Source organism: Ylistrum balloti, unplaced genomic scaffold, assembly GCF_031769215.1.
Source record: "Ylistrum balloti isolate Yb309-2 unplaced genomic scaffold, AGI_CSIRO_Ybal_v1 Utg370814, whole genome shotgun sequence".
Lineage (NCBI taxonomy): Eukaryota > Metazoa > Mollusca > Bivalvia > Pectinida > Pectinidae > Ylistrum > Ylistrum balloti.
Window position 1 is genome coordinate 447,789 of NW_026782471.1, and position 10,931 is coordinate 458,719.

Genomic DNA, 10,931 nt, shown 5'->3' on the forward strand with positions numbered 1-10,931 from the left:
AACGATCCTGGCGGGCTGTCGTACACCGTGATCTACCCGATCGAAGTCTTTCGGTAACTTTTTCCTGTCATCTGGAATCGATTCCATAATTGAGAAATGACACTCTGTGACACATAAAAGTGTCCTGCATGCAGCATCCCGACGGTTCATGTTAACAAATGTTCAAAACAGGATGCAAAATGACAGGAAATTGAGAAGAAACACGCAGTTTGTTGACTGATTTGACATTAGGGCCAATAACTTCAATAAAACCACAATTGACATTTTTTATTTTAACTCTGTGTCACATAATATAATGCTGCACGTTTACTGTAGGTGGAACGGACAAATCGTTACTGAAAAGTTGTTGTGGATACTATGGTGCTAAAACAGTGGTCAAGGAGTGACAAGATGACGTAATGTTAATGGCGGGAAAATATTTAGGATCCTTAACTTTTTGCATCCAGTACATGTCCTACTTCATTTATTCTTTATTTTGTAGGATTTAGGTTTTATTTTATGACTGTGAAAACCCTTCTCCTGTGATTGGCCATAAAGGCTCCAACAGGTTTCACAAATTGATCACGTAACGGGTCCTTTCCATGTCATTGTCATCGGAAATTGATATCCTAGACTAGAAATAATCTAATTTACAATATTCCAGAAAATTTATGTTTTAAAACTGCATCATCGGCACCAATGTGAACCAAACTTATTTTTGTATACGTTATCGCTTTCGGATATTTACGCTGAAGTAATTGTGATATATAAATCTGAAATACACAATATCGACTTGACTTGTCCTTACAAGCTCTCTGCTTTCTTCACTAGAGACGCTTTCGTCTGCCTGTGTTAAGTTTACCCTGTGTTCGTTTTGACGTCCGTCCATCCGTCCGTCCTTTAACATTTCTCTCTGTCATCGCGATACCATTTGCATCATTGTTATCGGATTTCAAAGAAATTTCTTACAATGTTGACAGTTAAGGTAGCTCAAACAAGTTCGCACACCAACCTCTAGTCTGAAAGTGAATTTGTCTCGACCAATCTTTGTTATGATTTTCACAGAACCAACACAATATAAGGACTGTTGAAATTTACATTCCATTTAATGTTTCCCGACATGTTGGAACTGTCAAGGAATGCTGTTGTAGTTAACCATTACGTAATCATGATAATCGCTAATAGCTAGTAATTCAATCTGACAAAAGTTACAAAGTTTGGAGTATATAAACAAAAGATATTTTGAGTCGTTCTTATGTCTTCCATCTCCCCCTCCGCCTCCTTCCCCTCCTCTCCTCCTCCTCCTCCCTTCCCCCATCCTCCCCTCCCCCTCCCCGCCCATCCCCTCCGTAATTGATTACTATTGATGTTCATAACACCCAGTTTACATTTAAAAATCTTAAAGTTACTGACGACAACTTTCATCGGCGAGAATAACTTTCCATAAAGCCACTAGTTATCGTGTTATGGGGGTATTTTCTTTACTTATTTCATGGATACTTTAAACCCCGAAAATATGTCCACAAAATGATAAATGTATGAAAAGTTGTTATGGAGTAAAACACTAATGAATTTCGTGAGCAACATTTAACCACAAAAGAAAGTGGCAGGGAAATTGTATCTTTTTTGAAAACTGTGAAATTTGAGCTTCGCGAAAATATATGATTATATAGCATTAATACATTTTGTAACCATCAGATAATATGATATAGACTGAAATCTATTCACAATATCCATTCATGATTACAAAACTGGAAATCGGTACAAAATAAAATACAAAAATTACAACTCAGGAAGCGCGAAATAAAACCAACTAGGCTTTACAAACTTACCAAATTCATATTAAATATTAGTGTTTTTCTTATAAAGTAAATGAAATAAATCTAACATCTAAACAGGAATTAAAACTAGATGATTAGTTATAGAAGTGATATAAAACAAATATAAAACAATGTTACCTTGAAGGAATGAGAGAATGAAGGAGATAAGCATTACAGCTGTAACACGTACGTCCATCCTGAAAAAGACACAATGATGTTTTAGTGATATTATCTCAACTTGTTTAGGATCCATATTTGTTCAGCCACTGTAGCCATCAGATATCTCACCTGTCGTGTTTACTTGATGCTTAACATGTCACGTGGAGATCGATAATTGACTTGGGGTTTCTATTTCATTGCATGGTTGTAAACATCGCCTTCTATTGCAGGAGTTAATTAAAGCGCTACATTTCCTTCCCTTAGGCTGTGTGAGATCAGTGTTTGTACAATAGAATATGTTGATTTTTCTTCCAATTTCTTTGATTACTTATCTATCATAGAACCGTACTATTGTTATCACTGTCTTAACGTGTGCAGTAAAACATTAGGTATCGACGGAGATCTAGAAATCGATCATGTAAGTAATGTTCTCGATATGCTTCACTCGCGCTGCTCACTCACGGATACATAAAATTTTACATCCTCTCGTTATGATAAAACTGCTTTCATACAAAAAACACAGAAAATTCTATTTATGACCGTTTATTCACAATTTCCATCAATGCCACTTTGAATTTGCAACTTCGTCAATATCAGAAATGCGTATTCAATTATCGTTTATCCGCCGGCTGTTTAGTTTGACATCTAAGATCTATTTGCTGTAGTGATGTCTATCAGTGTTTTGTCTTCGTGTTACCGTTAGTGTGCAATGTTACCGTTAGTATGTAGTGTAACCGCTAATGTGTATTGTTACCGTTAGTGTGTAGTGTTGTCGTTAGTGTGTAGTGTTACCGTCAGTGTGTAGTGTTAAAGTAAGTGTGTAGTGTTGTCTTTAGTTTGTAATGTTGTCGTTAGTGTGTAGTGTTATCGTTAGTGTGTAGTGTTGCCATTAGTGTTGTGTATTGTTACCGTTAGTGTGTAGTGTTGTCGTTAGTGTGTAATGTTACCGTTAGTTTGTAGTGTTGCCGTTAGTGTGTAGTGTAACCGTTACTGTGTAGTGTTACCGTTAGTGTGTAGTTTTACCGTTAGTGTGTAGTTTTCCCGTTAGTGTGTAGTGTAACCGTTAGTGTGTAGTGTTACCCTTAGTGTGTAGTGTTGTCTTTAGTGTGTAGTGTTACCGTCAGTGTGTAGTGTTGTCGTTAGTGTTGTGTATTGTTACCGTTAGTGTGTAATGTTACCATTAGTGTGTAGTGTTATCGTCAGTGTGTAGTGTTGCCGTTAGTGTTGTGTATTGTTACCGTTAGTGTGTAATGTTACCATTAGTTTGTAGTGTTAACGTTAGTGTGTAGTGTTGTCTTTAGTGTGTAGTGTTGCCGTCAGTGTGTAGTGTTATCGTTAGTGTGTAGTGTTGTCTTCAGTGTGTAGTGTGAATTCACACTTATAACAGAGTTGTGCATTTTGACCAGTTTTGACGTCTTGGTGTTTTTTGTCCCTCAATTTGGATTGAGGTTTATTTTATCCTCGTTTTTCATTTTAATGATTCATTTCAGGTGTCGTAACCAGAGTATTTTTTGTTCTTGTTAGGTTGATCAAGTACACTTTGTCTCTGTGTGGTAACCTAGGTATACTTTGTCTCTGTGTGGTAACCTAGGTATACTTTGTTCTTGTGTGGTAACCTAGGTACATTTCTTTTATCTTTGTGTTGTAACCCTTGTATACTTTGTCCCTGTGTGGTAACCTAGGTACATCTTATCTTTTTGTTGTAATTGTATGCTTTGTTCTTATGTGGTAACCCTGACATGATTTGTCATTGTGTGGTAACCTAGGTATACTTTGTTCTTGTGTGGTAACCTAGGTACATTTATTTCATCTTGTGTTTTAAACCAGGTTTACTTTGTCCCTGTGTGGTAACCCAGGTTTCCTTTGTCTCTGTGTGGTAACCCAGGTTTCCTTTGTCCCTGTTTGGTAACCTATGTATACTTTGTCCCTGTGTGGTAACCCAGGTTTCCTTTGTCTCTGTGTGGTAACCCAGGTTTCCTTTGTCTCTGTTTGGTAAGCCAGTTTTACTTTGTCACTATGAGATAACCCAGGTTTCCTTTGTCCCTGTTTGGTAACCTAGGTATACTTTGTTCTTGTGTGGTAACCTAGGTACATTTCTTTTATCTTTGTGTTGTAACCCTTGTATACTTTGTCCCTGTGTGGTAACCTAGGTACATCTTATCTTTTTGTTGTAATTGTATACTTTGTTCTTATGTGGTAACCCTGACATGATTTGTCATTGTGTGGTAACCTAGGTATACTTTGTTCTTGTGTGGTAACCTAGGTACATTTATTTCATCTTGTGTTTTAAACCAGGTTTACTTTGTCCCTGTGTGGTAACCCAGGTTTCCTTTGTCTCTGTGTGGTAACCCAGGTTTCCTTTGTCCCTGTTTGGTAACCTATGTATACTTTGTCCCTGTGTGGTAACCCAGGTTTCCTTTGTCTCTGTTTGGTACCCTATGTATACTTTGTCCCTGTGTGGTAACCCAGGTTTCCTTTGTCCCTATGTGGTAACCCAGGTTTCCTTTGTCCCTGTTTGGTAACCTATGTATACTTTGTCCCTGTGTGGTAACCCAGGTTTACTTTGTCCCTGTGTGGTAACCCAGGTTTACTTTGTCCCTGTGTGGTAACCCAGGTTTCCTTTGTCTCTGTGTGGTAACCCAGGTTTCCTTTGTCCCTGTTTGGTAACCTATGTATACTTTGTCCCTGTGTGGTAACCCAGGTTTACTTTGTCCCTGTGTGGTAACCCAGGTTTACTTTGTCCCTGTGTGGTAACCCAGGTTTCCTTTGTCTCTGTTTGGTAAGCCAGTTTTACTTTGTCACTATGAGATAACCCAGGTTTCCTTTGTCCCTGTTTGGTAACCTATGTATACTTTGTCCCTGTGTGGTAACCCAGGTTTCCTTTGTCTCTGTTTGGTACCCTATGTATACTTTGTCCCTGTGTGGTAACCCAGGTTTCCTTTGTTCCTGTTTGGTAACCTATGTATACTTTGTCCCTGTGTGGTAACCCAGGTTTCCTTTGTCTCTGTTTGGTACCCGATGTATACTTTGTCCCTGTGTGGTAACCCAGGTTTCCTTTGTCCCTATGTGGTAACCCAGGTTTCCTTTGTCCCTGTTTGGTAACCTATGTATACTTTGTCCCTGTGTGGTAGCCCAGGTATACTTTGTCCCTGTGTGGTAACCCAGGTTTACTTTGTCCCTGTGTGGTAACCCAGGTTTCCTTTGTCTCTGTTTGGTAAGCCAGTTTTACTTTGTCACTATGTGTTAACCCAGGTTTCCTTTGTCCCTGTTTGGTAACCTATGTATACTTTGTCCCTGTGTGGTAACCCAGGTTTCCTTTGTCTCTGTTTGGTACCCTATGTATACTTTGTCCCTGTGTGGTAACCCAGGTTTCCTTTGTCCCTGTTTGGTAACCTATGTATACTTTGTCCCTGTGTGGTAGCCCAGGTATACTTTGTCCCTGTGTGGTAGCCCAGGTATACTTTGTCCCTGTGTGGTGAGCCAGGTTTACTTTGTCACTATGAGATAACCCAGGTTTCCTTTGTCCCTGTTTGGTAAAGTATACGTTGTCCCTGTGTGGTAACCCAGGTTTCCTTTGTCCCTGTTTTGTAACCTAGGTATACTTTGTCCCTGTGTGGTAACCTAGGTATACTTTGTCCCTGTTTGGTAACCTAGGTATACTTTGTCCCTGTTTGTTAAGCTATGTATACGTTTTCCTTGTGTGGTAACCTAGGTATACTTTGTTCCTGTTTTGTAACCTAGGTATACTTTGTCCCTGTTTGGTAACTTATGTATACTTTGTCCCTGTTTGGTAACCTATGTATACTTTGTCCCTGTGTGGTAACCCAGGTTTCCTTTGTCCCTGTTTGGTAACCTATGTATACTTTGACCCTGTGTGGTAACCCAAGTATATTTTGTCCCTGTGTGGTAAGCCATTTTTACTTTGTCACTATGAGATAACCCAGGTTTCCTTTGTCCCTGTTTGGTAACCTATGTATACTTTGTCCCTGTGTGGTAACCCAGGTTTCCTTTGTCTCTGTTTGGTACCCTATGTATACTTTGTCCCTGTGTGGTAACCCAGGTATACTTTGTCCTCATGTTCTAACATTGGTAATTTAATCTCTGTGGCGTAAGCCGGGAACATTTTTTTCGTGATAATTCGGGTATGCTTTTCTTGCTTGGTAACCCTGGTATATTTTTTGCGTGATATTTTTTTCTATTTCGTCACAACTTTTATCGTAAATAAGTCACACGGAAAAAGTATTAAAACGCATAGCTTTAATTGTTCCTGCGCGCTTCGTCCCTTGATGCCCGTAACATTGGGATTATTTCTGATGTAACATTAAGTTATATAATACATGCAGACTGTATTAAAGACAGAACACTCCCTGTTAGGTAATACACCTTATCTTATCTAGATTAAGACGTAAATTAGATATAATTGACCGATGTAACGAAATTATTTTTTTGGCCATGTTGAGTAATATTTTATCAATTTTAATAGTCTTTAGTGAGGTATGACTTTACGATGTAGAAAATGACGATAATTAGCGGAATTGGAGAATCCAATCACCGTATAGAATACAAAATACGATTTACATGTATATTTGGATTGTTGATGCATTCCCTAAGGTCACAATATCGTGTTTGTATGATATTTATAAATATATACATGAATGCATAATATTGACTACAAAATATATCTCATAAACACTTAAAAAAATGGGAATAAATTTAGTCGAAATTCAAATCATGATTCAGCGTTGCTATATGAAATGTTTTCATAAAACTGAATCAACATTTTCTTAGAATGAAACGAAAGATACCTAGATATAGATAAAATTTAATATTCAGTAATTGTGAAGCACGTTCTACCGTGTTCTCTTCCCTTCCAAAGGGTCTAAATGTGGGAGGAAACCGGAGTACCCGAGGAAAATTCTCTGTCCTACTTCAAACTAAGGAAAGGTCCTTTTTCTACGCCTTATCTCCATCAGGATACTGACAAATATTGGTGAAAATCAGGCAAATAACGACTTTTGTTTTATGTTTTGACAGTTTTTTAATCTATGTTATACAGTTGTAGTAGCACACAACACATCAAAAATTTCGAACGCACACCTGGCATACATTCTATATCGTGCGTGCATCGTGAGCACACAAGCACTACACAGTATCTGGGGAACAAATGGGTGGTAAGATAGCACATTTCGTATGGTTTGGTAAAAATGGTTGGCTGATAATACGGATTGAAAATTAAACGAAAAACTCGTAGTTATAATTATTTAGCGATGAAAAATGATCAGTTATTATAACAACAATTCTTAATTCGAAACTTTTCGAAATAACACTGGACCCTGCTTTATCTTTTTTTTTACCAGAAGGTGAAGACAAAGTCTTCGAAACACCGACTAAGAACGCCAGTATCTATGATAATATTTAATGGTCCCATCACTCCCGAAGAAGTTGTAAACTCAATTAAAAACTAGATAATATATAAAAAGTACAGAGGATATTATGCTACCTATACAAGTTAAACTCTAGCATTATACTGGATACTGGTTTAATACCGGAGAGTTGGAGTACTGGGATAACTAGACCCCTATACAGAAACAAAGGTGATCCTATACACTTGTTTAACAGACCTACAACACTTGTTTAAGAGAGCTACAACACTTGTTTAACAGAACTTTAACACTTGTTTAACAGAGCTACAACACCTGTTTAACAGAGCTATAACACTTGTTTAACAGAGCTACAACACTTGTTTAACAGAGCTATAACACTTGTTTAACAGAGCTATAACACTTGTTTAACAGAGCTACAACACTTGTTTAAAAGAGCTATAACACTTGTTTAACAGAACTATAACACCTGTTTAACAGAACTATAACGCTTGTTTAACAGAGCTACAACACTTGTTTAACAGAACTATAACACCTGTTTAACAGACCTATAACACTTGTTTAACAGAGCTATAACACTTGTTTAACAGAGCTATAACACTTGTTTAACAGAGCTACAACACTTGTTTAACAGAGCTATAACACTTTTTAACAGACCTACAACACTTGTTTAACAGAGCTACAACACTTGTTTAACAGAACTATAACGCTTGTTTAACAGAGCTATAACACTTGTTTAACAGAACTATAACACCTGTTTAACAGACCTATAACACTTGTTTAACAGAGCTATAACACTTTTTTTAACAGACCTACAACACTTGTTTAACAGAGCTATAACACTTGTTTCATGGGTAAAGTTTGTACAGCGGTTTTAAATACCAGGTTATACCAACTACCCGACGAAATCCACTTTATTGGTAATGCTAAGGCAGGTTTCATGAAAAGTCATTTGACAATGGCCAATGATTTTATTTAACACGTGCTGATATCATCATATTTGTCGTTGGGCAAAAAACTCTATTGTGCCTTCATTGATTTCAGAAAAGCGTTGGTTCGGTGTGGCTTGTAAGTTTATGACAAAAAAGCAATATAACTGGTAAAATATTCAAGGCTGTATACCGATACCAAACCATATTTGAAAATGGAAATGAACTATCTCAAATATTTACATATAATATCAGGCTGAAACAAGGAGAAAATTGCTCATCTTTTTATATGCCTTGTATCATAATGATATTAAAACATTTTTTTACTGAAAGAATGTTGATTGCTTGCTTAAAGTTGATGGCGTGTTTTGTTACAGTTTTTCCCCAAAAATACTACTATTTATTAAAAAAACGTATAAAATAATTAATGAAATTTCTTAAAATTATCTCATTTTTTATTTGCTAAAATAACATTTTTATCATTATAATTTTTTTTTTCAAAATATGTAATGATGACCAATAATCTAACATTTGTTGTTGTTAGCTGATGTTTGCTGCTGTTTTTCTGCCACTGTTCGCTGTTTTTTGCTGCATCGAAAAAATAGGAGGTGTTTGTCAGTCGTAGGGGAAAATGTTGTCAAGAAAGCAAGACGATTTTCTGAGGAAGATTTGGCATGATCCCCAGTACGTTTTATGTTTTATCCCTCTCGGTTGTTTGATAGTATAAACATGAAGGTAACTATAAGATCAATCGATTGGCTACAAAACCAAGATCACTGCAGTGTTCGAAGACATGTGTCCTCAATTATTTTTCCTGTTAAAGTCTTTTAAAAACAAGAAAGAAACCACAGTTTTGGGAGCTTACAAAGAAATGTTTACCGAAAGAAAACAACAACTTGTCAGATTGGACCTCAGAAAGGAGTTTCTGAACGACTCGTTTAAACGCTATTGTAAATCCATCGGCGTCACACATGTAGCGAGTCGCGGTGCTCACAAAGCTGCTTTTGCCGAATCGTTCAAAGGTAAATTGTAAAGTATCATGTATAGGTGCTTCCACTCGAATGAGACATACAGGTTCACCGACATGTTACCGGATATCACTCGAAGCTACAACAGTAGAAAATATTCGAGGCTGCACGGCTTCGCCCCCGAGAACAAAAATGAAGACACCCAACATCTCATTTCTATCAGAAGAAAGGATGAGAAGCTTTTGAAGAGAAGGTCGTACAAATGTAATAAAGGAGATAAGGTGAGATTGAGTTATAAGAAACCTTGGTTTAAAGTCAAAGATTTCAACAACGAGCAAACACAGGGTTCTTTTTATGGTCAAGAAAGAAGGAAGGAAGATAGAAGTTCTTAAAAAAAAGATAAAGGAAAGAAATTGGCATTATTGGTTAGACTTGCTAAAAACGTTAGATTTCTTGATCAATGCCAACAATGTATCCCCAAAATAAGTATAAATACGGGGTATTGAAAATATATTTACACCATATTTACATCATGCCTAACGATCACGTTTATCCGATTTATTTTCAATCACGAGGGAATATTCAAAGTCAGTAAACATGAAAAGAAAAGATGATATGTCATGTAATATATCTCCCTGACATTTCATCGGAGAAAAGTATACCGATCGAAGAAAAACAATACCCTTTCAAAATCAGCGACGTACCCGAACACATGTTGCCACCCGATCCCGTCAGTCATTTCTTGCCTTGAATACATGCCTAATTGAAGGCACTACCGGAAGTGGAAAGAAAATGTTCGCAAAAGATTGAAGAAACATCCGAGAAGTGATGACGCCCGTTTCCAGTCGTACCGTGTAGTGTTACGGAAAATATGAAAATATCTTTGTCTTTGTAGAGGGCGTTGATTGTCACGAAGGATTACCTAATCAAGATCGTGAGAAAGCTTCGCTCAAGCACTAAGCATTCTTTGACGATCTGATTACGGAAGCGGATGCAAGTGTGACGTCGTTGTTTACAAAGAAGAGTCATCACAGAAACATCAGCGTGATGTACATCGTACGAAATATCTTAACGACCGTTACATCGTGTTGATGTAAAGCCATGGAGACGTCTCGCAAATCAGACGGTTGTCTCTACAGATGTTTCCGGGAGGATGCACTCCTCTGCGAGAAGCTTACGACGACGTAACGTCTAAATCTCACGGCTGTATGCTAATAGACCTGAAACAAGACCACCACCCTTACACAGATTACGTACCGAAATATATCCCGGGCAATATCAAAAGGTTTACCTTCCCCAACAAATCTATATTCGTTAGAGGGTGACAAGCATCATAAAAATATGAAATTGTAAGAGTTGTCTTGATAAATAGGGAGAACATTTTCTCACACCTCAGACAGGGATATCCCACTTTATACCCCACCCTAGATTTTTCTATCTCACACCACAGACAGGGATATCCCACGTAATACCCCATCCTAGATTTTTCTATCTCACACCTCAGACAGGGATATCCCACTTTATACCCCTGAAACTCGGGCTCAGATCCTGTAACATCCTAACCTCGGCTAACGCCTCAGTTTGGATTATGTTACAAGATCTTAGCCCTCAGCTGAGATACCCCGATCTCGTTCAGTTACAGGTAACAGCTAGATTATATTAGGGTGTTAGGTGAGGGTAAGTATTATATCCAAA